This window comes from Neophocaena asiaeorientalis, unplaced genomic scaffold (genome assembly GCF_003031525.2).
Source record: "Neophocaena asiaeorientalis asiaeorientalis breed wild unplaced genomic scaffold, Neophocaena_asiaeorientalis_V1.1 scaffold303, whole genome shotgun sequence".
Lineage (NCBI taxonomy): Eukaryota > Metazoa > Chordata > Mammalia > Artiodactyla > Phocoenidae > Neophocaena > Neophocaena asiaeorientalis.
Window position 1 is genome coordinate 2,578,457 of NW_020174420.1, and position 14,184 is coordinate 2,592,640.

Here is a 14,184-nt window from a genome sequence, read left to right on the forward strand (position 1 = left end):
CCAACTTGCCACATCTAGGACTTCACTTTTCTCAGCCTGTTGTCCTTGTTTATTAAACAAAGGGGTCGCTCTACATGGTCTCTGAGATGGTCCTTCTAACTTTGATATTCTGTAATTGATCATATGAAGTGACGAGGATAATACCTGCTCAGCTCCTTGATCTGGAGCATTGGTATTTGTGAGGTTTTAGGGAGCCTGCTTTGTGCAAAGGAAGATGATAGATTTCAGGGCAGAGAATGAGCTGCCTTCCTGAAGAAGGTAGATCTGGGCTCTTTTTTGAGGCTGGTTGCCAAGGGAACCTAGCCTCTGGCCAGCAGCAGCCAGGAATGCTTTGGTTGAAGGTTGGGAACAGATAACTAAAACAAGCAGCACATTTAGGTTTCACTTTCCACCCCCACTCCCGTTCACCACAGCTACCTGCTAGTTGTATACACTTTCTTTGTTAGGCACTGTTTTAAGTACTTTATAAAGTATCATATTATTTAATCTTCATAGTAATCTTATGAGATGGGTACTATTATTGTTCTAAATTTACAGACAATAAGAGTGAGGCAAATAGAGTTAAGTAATTTGTCCACATTTACTTAAGTGGAAAGTGGTATCAAACCCACTAAGCTGTACTGGCTTCTTGGTCGTAGCTTGAAAAAAAATGGAGAGGGAAAACTCTTTAGTTATTTATTAGTGGTTTTTGTTTTGTTTATTTGTTTGCATTTTATTTAATAGAATGACAGACACTTGGAATTGGAAAGGGCCTTTGAGGTAATACAATCAATCTCCTTGTCTCCAGACTTCCGTTCAGTTACAGAATTGCTTTATATAGTCCCCTGACAGATGATCATTTAAATCAGGGGTCCCCAACCCCCAGGCTGCGGACTGGTACCAGTCCGCGACCTGTTAGGAACCGGGCTGCACAGCAGGAGGTGAGCAGCGGGCAAGCAAGCGAGTGAACCTTCATCTGCTGCTCACCATCACTCGCATTACCGCCTGAACTATCCCCCTGCCACCTTCCTTTCGTGGAAAAATTGTCTTCCATGAAACTGGTCCCTGGTGCCAAAAAGGTTGGGGACAGCTGATTTAAATTATTTTTGAATACTTCCATTGCTGGGAAGCTCATCACTTCTTGAGGAATCCCATTATAGTTGTTTTTCTTTTTCTTTTCCATTATGGTTTATTACAGGATACTGAGTATAGTTCCGTGTGCTATACAGTAGGACCGTGTTGTTTATCTGTTTGTTTGTTTGTTTTTAAATTTGGCTGCGTCAGGTTTAAGTTGTGGCAGGAGCTTTCGTTGCGGTGAGTGGGCTTTTCATTGTGGCATGCGAGCTTCTCTCTAGTTGTGGCGCATGGGCTCCAGAGTGCGCGGGCTCAGTAGTTGCACCACACGGGCTTAGTTAACCCGCGGCCTCTGGAATATTATTAGTTCCCCAACCAGGGATTGAACCCGTGTCCCCTGCATTGGAAGGCAGATTCTCAACCACTGGACCACCAGGGAAGTACCCTGTGTATCTGTTTTATATATAGTAGTTTGTATCTGCTAATTCCAAACTCCTTATTTATCCCCCTCCACCACCTTTCCCTTTTGGTAACCATGAATTTGTTTTCTATATCTGTGAGTCTTTTTCTGTTTTGTAAATAAGTTCATTGGTATCATATTTTAGTTTCCATGTGTAAGTGATATCATGTGGTATTTGTCTTTCTCTTTTTGACTTCACTTAGTATGATAATCTCTGGGTCCGTCCATGTTGCCAAAAATGGCATTATTTCTTTTCTTTTTTTTTTTTTTACAGCTGAGTAATATTCCATTGTGTGTATATGTACCACATCTTCTTTATCTATTCATCTGTGGATGGACATTTAGGTTGCTCCCATGTCTTCGCTACTGTAAATAATGCTGCTATGAACTTTGGGGTGCCTGTATTTTTTTTTCATTGTCCAGAAAAATTTAACAGGTTTATATATAATTGTTATAAAATTGAACTGCTGAAACTTGTTTACTGAAACATTTTGACTTGCATTAATGCTTTATGTCCCCACATTTATATTAAAAATTCACACACAAATGAAAATGGAAAAATTGCCAATACCTGATTTCTGCCCCCTATTTTTCCACTTGCAATCATATACTTAGGTACCTTTTGACCCCATGGGGAAAAAAAATCTAATGTTCAGAACTACCAATAACAGGAAGAAGAGAAATTCTTTTTTTAAAGAATGAAGTATTTCCCATCAGAGTGAATTCTTAAGGGTGTTTTCCACGTATGCAGCGTGCTAGCTGGATGTCGCTTGGCATAATTGTTACACGTTTGGCATGGATAGCACACAGGTTGGTGTCTTCAAAAAGCCCAGCCAGATAGATCTCACTTTCCTCCTGCAAAGCACCAGTAGCTGCACTCTGGAAGCGCAGATCTGTTTTGAAGTCTTGAGCAATTTCCGTGCCAGATGCTGGAAGGGAAGTTTGTGAATCAGAAGTTCAGTAGACTTCTGACAACGTCTGATTTCACTGAGTGCCACGGTACCAGGCCTGTAACGCTGAGGTTTCTTCAGCCTTCCAGTAGAGGGCACACTCTTGCAAGCGGCTTTTGTAGCCAGTTTCTTCCTTGGTGCTTTACCACGGGTCGATTTGTAGGCAGCCCGCTTTGTACAAGCCATGTTGTAGAGACCTCCTTACTTACCCCACTTCTCCTTCAGCTGGAGCTTGGCTGCCTGTATCTTTTCAAATTAGAGTTTTCTCCGGATATATACCCAGGAGTGAGATTGCTGAATCATATGGCAACTCTATTTTTAGTTTTTTAAGGAAACTCCATACTGACTTCCATAGTGGCTGCACCAATTTACATCCCCACCAACAATGTAGGAGGGTTCCCTTTTTCTTCATACCCTCTCCAGCATTTGTTATTTGTAGACCTTATTAGTGATGGCCATTCTGGCTGGTGTGAGGTGATACTTCATCGCAGCTTTGATTTGCGTTTCTCTAAATAATTAGCGACGTTGAGCATCTTTTCATGTGCCTGTTGGCCATCTGTATGTCATCTTTGGAGAAATGTCTGTTTAGGTCTTCTGCCCATTTTTTGATTGGGTTGTTTGTTTTTCTGTTATCGAATTGTATGAGCTGTTTGTGTATTTTGGCAATTAAGCCCTTGTTGATTGTATTGTTTGCAAATATTTTCTCCCATTCTGTAGATTGTCTTTTCATTTTGTTTATGGTTTCTCCCATTATACTGTTGAGTAGCTCTCACTAATAGAAAATTATTTCTTGTTTTGACTTGAAATCTAACTGAGGTATCTTCTCATCAGTTATAGGCCTGTCTCCTGGAACCATACAGGGTAAATGTAATCCATCTTCCACATCCAATCTTGTGAATGTTTGGAGACGTTCTTCCTGTTTATAAGGAGTATTTGCAGTTTTCTCATAGCATCTAAACTTGGCTTTCAGTTCGGATTGGTCTGCACAAAAGCATTCTCTGTCTCTCACAATTTGTAAGTGCAGCCTTGCAACAAATTATGCTTCACTTCTTGTGATTAGTTAGCACAAAGTGTGGACCCTTCCCACATCCTTGGAGAATGGATGGTTAGTGAGCTGAATCTATACAGTTCTATATGAGCCTGGTGGGTTTGCAGTTCCCTACTCAGAATCTCTAAGACATCAGGCTGCTGCCCCGTACACACTGTCAGAGATCACAAAATGGCTGGAAGTTTATCCGGGCACTTGATGAAACTGCATTTACTTCATCAGGCCACTAGGTGATGTACAACTCGCAAACCCAGACTGCCAGGGAGGGTTGTGTATAGGACAGTTTCTGTTTGTACGTGGAAATGCCATCAGAAGTCACTTGGTACAATTTCATGAAAAGGTTTTCTTAGGGGGAGGGGAAACATGTCTTACGTATACTTTGTCTTTCTCAGCTTTGTTCCAGTTTTAAATATTAATTTGACTAGGATACTTTGAGTGATTTTCTTAGACAAAGGAGCATGGATGGTCCATTTATTTATTTACTTATTTATTTGTGTGTGTGTGTGTGTGTGTGTGTGTGTGTGTGTGTGTGTGTGTGTATCTTCATGTATGAATGATATCTTGGCTGGGTTTAGGATTTTTTTCTTTTTTTTCCTTTTTGACTGCACCACACGGCTTGTGGAATCTTAGTTCCCCAACCAGGGCTGGAAGCTGGGCCCTCGGCAGTGAAAGCACAGAGTCCTAACCACTGCACCGCCAGGGAATTCCCAAGGATTCTTGAATAGTAGTCCTAGTCTCTACAAAGTATGCAGCCTTGTACTGTCCAGTTTCTAGTAATACAGATGAAGAGTCCACTGCCAATAGGTTTCTCTTTCCTCTGTAAGTAATAACCATTTCTCTTTGAAAGTTTGTAAATTTTTTCTTCATGCTTAGTGTTTCATCATGATAGGCTTAGATTTGATTTTAAAAAAAACAAAACTCTGCTTGTCACTTGATAAACCTTTTAGACTTAAAAACTTAAGTCTTTTCTCAGTTCAGGGAAGTTTTATTGCTTTCCTTCTGTCTGTTTCCAACCTCCTTACTTTATAGATGAGGAAACTGAGCCCAGAAAGATTAAGTGACTTACCTAAGGGTCACTCAGGTAGTTAAAATGAACCTCAAGCAAATAACCTGACTCCTTTAATGAGGTACACTTTCATTGTATTGAATATTGCTCTAGTGAGAGAGCCATTATGAACTAATTAGAAATTTTTGGGGGAGACAGGAGTTTTTCCAAGGGGTCATGAAGAAATGAATAAGGAAGAGGAGATGATATAATTCGTTAGGATTAAAATACGGCCCATATGAAGGACTGCAAAATTCAGAAGTTCACCCCCACCCCCAGTATCCCAGTTATTGGAGATACCCCAAAGCTCTAAAGCTTAATAAAGCCAGGAAGTTGATTGAACATTTGGAGAATTAGATATTTAGTTGTCAGAAGTTGGATAAGTGTGGTCATGCCCTGTTGTAAATATTGGAAAATACGTGAATGGCATCTGAAGGCTTGGAGACAGATACCATAAACTGTCTTATCAGTGGTCTGGTTTCTGTTCTGAGTTCCAGCTTGGGACCCTTTTCTGCTGGGAACCACCTGTTCCTGGCTCTGTTGATCTTTGGATTTCCCTAGCCCTTCAGTCCCTTTCAGTTTTGAAATGAAACCTACCCCAGAGGGTGAGGTCAGGTACCGAGAGGACTTTGACAGCTCACACCAGATTGTTTTCTTTCCAGAGCCGCCCAGTATGTGACTGTGTGAGGCATGAGGCGCAGCAGGCTGTGATACAGACTGGTGGTGAGTCAGCTGTTGGGTAAGACCTCAGCTAGGCAGTGTCATCTCTTTGGGTAACCAGGAAAGCATGTAGACCAAATATGTTGTCTTTCAGGCTCAGAAAGTTGAAAGTTAAGAGCACGGTCACCAGAGATCTACCATGATCTCTCTGCCTTTGGTTTATTGAAGAAGGAAGGGCTTTATTTCAGTGTCTTTTCTCCTCTTTTATAGAACCTTCTTTTCAGGAAGAAGCCAAGTCCCTGGCCTCTTTCTGCTGCTCCAGAAAGTTTCTAAACTTTTATACTGTGCCTCCTGGAATTGCTGCTTTGATGTGGAGTGATTCCTCTAGATATCCCTAGACAACTCCCACCATGCCTCCAACCCCTTCACAGAATGCAGCTTCCCCTCTTCCTTTTGTTGTAAATGTGGTTTCCACCATGTTATGGCACTTCACTTGGAATCTTTGTAAGTGGAACTGGCTGTTTCTTCAACTTGCCCGTACCACTTCGCCCAGTTTTGCCTGACTGCCCCCCAGCCTCATCCCCCAGCACTGCAGAGCTGCTTCCAGATCTTTAAATACTTTTTCCCCTTTGAGACTGCTGCTGGCCTGTAAGGCCACCTGATCCCTGTCCTTGAAGCTGGCATCTGTACTTATTCTCCCATATTTGTTTAGGACTTTGGTATTTGACCCCCCTTCCTGGGGTTCTGGCCCAGTCTAGGGGATCTGTGGCCAAACTTGGCCTGGGGCCAAGGATTCAGGATGGAGCATGGAATTAGGGGGCTTGGTGTTAACTTCTCAGACACGGGCAGATGGCAAGCCAGAAGATCTAAACATCAAGCCAGTCGGGGATGGAAGGAACAGAGAAAATTTACTATCTGAAGTAAAGGATGTCCTTTGTAGCCTCCCTCTTTTCCCACTTTTCAAAATTGAGTTATTTTTTAGAACAGTTTTAGGTTCACAGCAAAACTGAGTAGAAGGTACAGAAATTCCCATTATTTTTTGAAAAATTGATCTTTAATTTTACAGAGAATATAGTAATCTAAAAAAATCAAAACACTGTAGATTTTTTTTTAAAGTTCTTGAATGTATTTTACTTCAGATTGAAAAATGAACAGCTTCCACACTGTTCATTGCAAGATACACAGTATCTTGTACAATGCTGGTCATTTGAGGAAATGTACACACCTCAATTTCTCCTTCATGCTTCTCTTTTAGAAAGTACTGTTTACCAAAAAGAAACTTCAGCAGTACAGGAAAAACTATTTTCCCAATGTATGAGAAAACCTAAGATTCCCAACGGAATCAAGATTATCTTCCTGCTACCACTACCTTAATATAATCACATGTTTTTTGGAACACTAATATCTGCACCCTAAGAGTCCATATACTTTTCAGCAGTGAGGGTGATTCTTTTTTTTTTAAATAAACTTATTTATTTATTTATTTATTTTTGGCTGCATTGGGTCTTCGTTGCTGCGTGCGGGCTTTCTCTAGTTGTGGCAAGCGGGGGCTACTCTTTGTTGCAGGTGCGGGCTTCTCATTGCGGTGGCTTCTCTTGTTGTACAGCACAGGCTCTAGGCACACGGGCTTCAGTAATTGTGGCGCAGGGGCTCAGTATTTGTGGCTCATAGGCTCTAGAGTCAGTAGCTGTGGCTCACGGGCTTAGCTGCTCCACGGCATGTGGGATCTTCCCAGACCAGGGCTCGACCCGTGCCCCCTGCATTGGCAGGGGGGGCCTTTTTTTTTTTTTTTTTTTGCAGTACGCGGGCCTCTCACTGTTGTGGCCTCTCCCGTTGCGGAGCACAGGCTCTGGACGCGCAGGCCCAGCGGCCATGGCTCACGGGCCCAGCCGCTCCGGGGCATGTGGGATCTTCCCGGACTGGGGCACAAACCCATGTCCCCTGCATCTGCAGGCGGACTCTCAACCACTGCGCCACCAGGGAAGCCCAGCAGGTGGAGTCTTAACCACTGCGCCACCAGGGAAGTCCTGAAGTTTTTTTTTTTTAAAGACTCACCCTTGGGACTTCCCTGGTGGCGCAGTGGTTAAGAATTCGCCTGCCAATACAGGGGACACAGGTTTGAACCCTGGTCCAGGAAGATCCCACATGCCGTGGAATACCTAAGCCCGTGCGCCAAGCCCGTGCGCAGCAACCAAGACCCAACACGGCCAAATAAATTTAAAAAAAAGCAAACAACCAAAAACTTCAGTGTAGTAAGTGTAACATGGGTCTCTGCAAGTATTACGTGTCTGAAATAGGCAGCTAATGCTGGATTTCGTATTATTTTATAAATAATGGTTCCCGTGGCAATAAACGTAAGCCTGCACCTTCCCAGTAGTCCCGGAGGATGAATACTGTGGTTATGCACAGCATGTATGACAGACTAGTTTCAAACAGACCAGATTTAGCATCTTGATAAAAATTCAGACCAGAATAAAATGTGACTCTAAAATTTAAAACATTGTCAAAATAACATCACATTTAATCTTCCACGGTTTACACAAGTATTATGAATTTCCAGTTTTGGAACACATTTTTCTGTTGTGAATTAACATACGAACATACTGAAAACTGTTAATTTCAGAACACTGTAGATACTTTGAATACTCCTGCTCCCCGCTCCCCTTTTTCAATTATTTCTTTATTTCCAGAGGCAACCTGTTAGTGGTTTAGAGTGTACCTCCCACACTCTGTGTGTGTTTGCATACATACGTATGAACCCAGAAATTTTTTTTTTTTTTATTTTGGCCACACCATACGGCATGTGGAATTTCCCCGACCAGGGGTTGAACCTGTGTCCCCTGCAGTGAAAGCGTGGAGTCTTACCACTGGACCACCAGGGAAGTCCCAGAAAATATTTAAAATGCTATTGCCGTGTTTTATTTATTTACACAAATGGGGTCACATTTTATGTATCATTTTTATATTTCTTTCTTTGATTCAGTAATGTGCCTTGACAGTATTCCATGTTGGTACATAAAGATACTTCTCATTCTTTTTGGCTACTGTATAATATTTCATAGACTAGATATACTGTATTTTATTTATCTGTTTTCCTATTGAGGGACATTAAGGTATTTCCAGTTTTTTGTTGTTGTTAATGATTCTTTTTGTGTTAAAATTTTTTTTAAAATTTTCCTTATGTATTTAAAAAATTTATTTGTTTATTCAACTTCTTGTGTTTTAAATATCAGCAGTCTGTTCCTAGGCTTTTTTTTCTTTCTTTCTTCCTGCTCCCCGTAGGTGATCTCAACTTCTGTGACAGCTTCAGTTACCATCTATACGTGGATGATGACCAAATCTCTCTCCAGACCAGAATATCCAACTGTTCACATGGACAGCTCCACTGGGATGTTTTGAAGACTCAGCAAAATGCAGCCTTCTGCTCTTCCCCTCTTGCTCTTCCTCCAGTGTCCTGTCACGTGGTAAATGGCACCACCACCCATGCAGTTGCTGGGCCCAAGGCCTAGTAGTCATTCTAAGTCCTACCCCTTCCCTTCCCACAGCCGACAACCAGCCTATCATAGGATTTGTCCTCCCCAATATTTCTTGGATCCAGTTGCTTTTTTCTTCTTCTTCTTCTTTTTATAAATTTATTTATTTATTTTTGGCTGTGTTGGTCTTCCTCTAGTTGTGGCAACTGGGGGCTACTCTTTCTTGCAGTGTGCGGGCTTCTCTTGTTGTGGAGCGCAGGCTTCAGTAGTTGTGGCACGTGGGCTCAGTAGTTATGGCTCTCGGGTTCTAGAGCACAGGCTCAGTAGTTGTGGTGCATGGGCTTAGTTGCCCCGCAGCATGTGGGATCTTCCCGGACTAGGGCTCGAACCATGTCCCCTGCATTGGCAGGCGGATTCCGTGCCACCAGGGAAGTCCCCAGTTGCTTTCTTCTTCATTGCCACTATCCTCTACCTTAGTTTCCTAATTTATAAGATACAGTATTTGTGAAGTTTAAATGAATTAATATATAAAAAATGCTTAGAACAATGGCTCGGCGGCTAGTATGTGCTATGTGAGTATTAGCTATTATCATCATCCTTGTTACTGTCCCCTTCTTCCTCTTCTTCACATTAGTCTACATAATCCACTCTCATCTCTGTCTCCAGTCTTAATCTTATTCTCCCCTACCTCCATTCTGTTCTCTACATTGTAGCCAGAGTGATCTTTATAAAATGCAAGAATGATCATGATCTAACTCCTCTGCTTAAAAAAGCTTCAGTGATCTTACCATTGGGCTTTTGTATGTGTGTATTGTTAACCCTGCTTAGAATGCTTTTTCCCTTGGTCTTTGAATGGCTGGTTCCTTTTTATTTAGATACCTACTTTTAAATGTCATCTCCTCAGAGAGGCTTTCCCCTGACCACCTAATGATTATAAAGTAACCACCCATATACATACTTTCTAGCATATCACCTATTTTAGTTCTTTGCATAGCACTTATCAATAAGTGATATTTTTCTAGTTTAGTCACATACTCGTTTATAGTCTCCTCCAATTAGAACGGGAATTCTCTGAGAACAGGGATATTGTCTGTTTCATTTACTGTTATAAATAAAACATAGGACAATGCCTGGCATATTGTAAGCACTCAGTGAATACTTGTTAAGTGAATGATAAAACAGCTTCATATCTTATGAGACCCTTCTTGGTCTCTCCAGCATCATCTGTGCTGGTATTCTCTCTACCTTGACCTCCCCAGCTCATCTCATCTCTTCAGATGTGCTTTCTTGCTGCAGGGCCTTTACATACGCTGTTTCTTCTGCCTAGAACATGCTTCCTTAAATGCTCTGCCACTGCTTGGGTATCTCCTGTTGATCCTTCAAGTTTCATCTTAGGTGTAACTTCACCTGATTAGCCTTCTTAATCTTACAGCTCCGCGTGCATTGCCTTTAACTATCATACATGTTGGGATTATTTAATTGTCTTTCTCCTTCATTAAACTGTAAGTTCTATCAGACAAAGGCCCATGTGTTGCTCACCGTGTACTCTTAGTCCTAGCTGCTGTGGGATAGAAGGATCCCTTGAGGTGGAGGTGGTGGGCAGGAGGGATGGAATACTAGGGATATCACCTGAGGGCTAAGAAGGTGTGCCTTAGAATGTCAGGGGGAGGTCTAGACATTTGACCTGGCTCATTGTCATTCTCCTTATTCCACCTTTGATGATTCCAGTGTTTGCCTGGATGAACCAACTAACATACTTGGGATGAACCATCTAACATGCTTGTCTCTCTCCGGGACATCTTCATAAAGTAAGGGTAAGCCTGGCAGGGGACTTGGCCATGAAGGGGGCATGAGTGCCTAGGATCAAGGTTGAGGATCTGGATAGGCAGATTATTTGTTCCGAGTGGCTGATGGCAGAATAACTGAGTGGAGTGCAGTCCTAAGCAAGGAAGGAAGCAAAAGACCTTAGGGATAAGGTGAGGGAAAGATGAAACAGGAAGCTAAATCATTAGGTCAAAAACCTAGAGAACCAGGATAGTGGGTGGAGTGTAAGAAGGGACAGACAAGCAGTTCAGGATTTTAAGGCCATAATCTTTGGGATTACTAAAATCATCTGTCAGCAGTCTTATTTCTTTAGTGTGGGACCAGCTTTTGGATTATAGGAACAATCAGGTAGTTGACATATAAGGGTTTGAGCTAAATATTGTATTGCTTTGTATTTTATGTGCTATTTAAAGTCAAATCCCCAGAAATCCTACCTTACCTCCCCCAATAACCCAATTTAATTCCTGCTCTGAAGAGCCTCCCTTCCCTCCTTTTAAATATACTAGGTTCAACTTGCTCATATTTTTAAAAAGTCTCCTGTACAGAGGCCTGTAGCAGTCTTGGTGCTCCCTTCAGGTAGGCTGAGGATATTCCCTTCAGGTAGGGTAGGCACTCCTTCAGGTTACCTCCTCCCACCAAACTAGGCATGGGAGCTAGCCTCAGAAGTTCAGGACTCCCTGCCTAACCTGAATTTGTGGAATTTCTCTCTGCATTTTGGGGAGGGACATGGGAGTGCAGAATATAGGTTGGGACTCTCTTGGTGAGGCATAGTAAGGAGTAGTAGAAGACTGGCTGGGTATGCATGGATGGTAGGATCTGAAGTTTCTGACCTGGAATTGTCCTAGAGTTTATGGCAGCATTAGGGGTCTCTGATGTGCCAAGCAGAGAATCTTGGTGAGTAGGGCCGGTCATTACCCCTTAGAGGTGTTCTGTATGTTTTTCTACTTAGCCTGGTGCTCTTCTACAGACTGACCAGTAGCTGGCATCATGGTGGATGCTGAAGGGGAACATTGGGATAGAAGCAGTACTTACTGAGGAGGAGTGCCATTCTCTTTTTGATGGTTGGGTGGAGTGATTGTGTGCGCATACTGGGCAGTCTAAGGCCCGGTAACCTGGCCTGTGTGAGGTGAAGCATCTGCACTGCCTTCCTAGTGCTCCACTGGGGAAACCAACCTAAGGCAGCTGGAGATCATGGCCATTGTTAGTGACTTCCCCAGGAGTGCTCCCTGTCTTTGATTCCTCTGCTCTCTAATCCCCATGCTCTGATGTCCTGCCTTCTATTTTCTGCTTTGGGGGCCTTCAAATTTCGTAATCCCTTCGGACTCCTTTTTCTAGTTTATTTCATGCCCAGCTTGACTCTTGGTTCTATGTAGTCCCCTAATTTCGACGTTGCCATTCACCCTTAAGTGAGGGCCTTCCTCCATTAGCCCTATTCCTGGAGCTATGATTTTAAAGCTTTAATACATCAGAATTACCTGTGGGGGCAAGTATTGAGGGGCTGGCTACTTATTTAAAATTCAGATTCCTGGTCTTTACTCCTGCTCTCCTGACTGAGTAGGTATGGGTGGTAACCAGGAATCTGCATTTTGATTGGCCTCCAGGTGACTCTCACACCAGTCATCATCTGCAGACCATATTTGAAGAAACTCTGACTTAGAGGACTGTGTTGACCCCCTGCTCCCCTAGAGGGGAAGGAAAGGGTTTTTTTTAAAAAAAATAATTTATTTATTTTTTGGCTGCGTTGGGTCTTCGTTGATGTGCATGGGCTTTCTCTAGTTGTGGCGAGTGGGGGCTACTCTTCGTTGCAGTGCACATGCTTATTGTGGTGGCTTCTCTTGTTGCGGAGCACGGGCTCTAGGCTCACGGGCTTCAGTAGTTGTGGCACGCGGGCTCAGTGGTCGTGGCACAGGGGCTTAGTTGCTTCGCGGCATGTGGGATCTTCCTGGACCAGGGCTCGAACCCGTGTCTCCTGCATTGGCAGGTAGATTCTTTTTTTTGTTTGTTTGTTTTTGTTTTTTGTGGTACACGGGCCTCTCACTGTTATGGCCTCTCCCGTTGCAGAGCACAGGATCTGGACGTGCAGGCTCAGCGGCTATGGCTCATGGGCCCAGCTGCTCCACGGCACGTAGGATCTTCCCGGACCGGGGCACGAACCCATGTCCCCTGCATCGGCAGGTGGACTCTCAACCACTGCGCCACCAGGGAAGCCCAGCAGGCAGATTCTTAACTACTGCACCACCAGGGAAGCCCCAAGGAAAGGGTTTTGGACCCTTTACTTGGATCCTAAGGTCGCAGGAACCTTAATCTGTCACCTGTCTTCCAGTGAGGACAGTGGATAACTGTCCCTGTGTACTGACACCTCATCTTCTCATTGCCATAGAAGGCAAAGATCCCAGATGAGGTAGAGGGCCTTAATGATTCCCCCTGGCAGGTCAGTACTTCTGGAGTATACTGCGGACTTTGACTTTGGACTCAGAAAGCAGGCTAGAACACAGTCTTTGAAGGCTGCCAATTGCACTTCAGATTTGCCTCTGGGATGCCTCTTTTTCTGTACACAGTGACCCTGCCCTAAAGTAGGCTGTTTTTTGGTCTCCAAGCTGTCGTCACTGCCTATTGCAGCTGTCCTCTAAACAACTTCCACTATCCTTCTATAAAACAACCCAGCCTTGTCTCTCTCCTTTTCACATCCTCTCTTGTATTCCTGTTACCTGTACAATCAAGTCCAAATGTCTCAGGTTGGAATAAACAGTCTTGCACAATTTGACCCAAATTGTGGCCTACAAGGCCTAGCAAGATCTGGCCCCTGCCTGTATTTTAAGTCTCATTTCAAGCCCCTTTCCTCCTTATCTCCTGCATGCACCCTCACCTGCTTGCAGTTCTTTCAATTCTCTAGCTTCATGAATTGGCCTAGAATACTCTCTACCCTGCTCTTCACTTCATTAATTATCACTTGCCTTTAAGTTTCAGTTGAGCATTATCTTGTTTTGGAGGTATTTTCTGGCCTCTCCATACAAAGCAACACCATGTTATTATCTTAGCATCTGTTTGTTTCTGTTAGACCACTTAATGCTTTTTACTGGTTTATCTTTCCCTCTTACTAGATTATAAGCTCCATGAGGGCAGGGGCCTTCTTGCTCACAGTTTTGTCTTCAGTGCCTAGTGAGTACATAGAGGTACTCGATAAGGATTTGTTGACTAAATTGCCTTTCACCTTCTTGTCAGTAAGTGTGTTGGTGCTTTGTGGCTCTGCGGAACTCTCACCCTTTGTGCATGTGTTACCTCTGCCAGAGCACCCTTTCTCTCACTGACTGGTCAGATTCCTTCTTGTCCTTTACCACTTCTCTAAGCAATTCTTTGACTTCCCCAGGCAGTGCTAGTTCAATAGAGATAGCACTTTGGTCCTCTTGAATGGACTTTTCACCCTGTGTGGCGATCTTCCCTATGCAAGAGATAGATGGTATTGCCCTTGGTTTACAGATGACAAGCCAGAGGCTCTGGGAGATGGATTAACTTGGAAATGGCAGAAACGGGATTCAAACCCTGATTCAGGTGGTCTGTACAGCCCTCACTCATTCTATTTCACTGTGCTTTCTCTAAAAGAAACCAAATAGCAGACCCAGAGACATTGGGTGAAAGACGTGTTTTTTTTTTTTTTTTTTTTTTTTTTTTTT

The 14,184-nt window shown here is 43.2% G+C and overlaps 1 long non-coding RNA gene and 1 pseudogene across 5 annotated transcripts in view; one reads left to right on the forward strand and one right to left on the reverse strand.

Annotated features, from left to right (window-relative positions):
• Positions 1 to 14,184, forward strand: part of LOC112407206 (uncharacterized) — a 37,089-nt gene that overhangs the window by 16,412 nt on the left and 6,493 nt on the right. For 2 of the 5 annotated variants that reach the window (XR_003004704.1, XR_003004705.1), the window contains 3 exons: positions 5,219 to 5,279; positions 8,499 to 8,680; positions 10,418 to 10,503. This is a non-coding gene — a long non-coding RNA (uncharacterized LOC112407206). Of the gene's footprint in view, positions 1 to 5,218; positions 5,296 to 8,498; positions 8,681 to 10,417; positions 10,504 to 14,184 lie in introns of all 5 variants that reach the window. The other 3 variants (XR_003004708.1, XR_003004707.1, XR_003004706.1) reach the window with 3 other exon arrangements.
• Positions 2,240 to 2,649, reverse strand: LOC112407205 (histone H3.3 pseudogene; annotated as a pseudogene).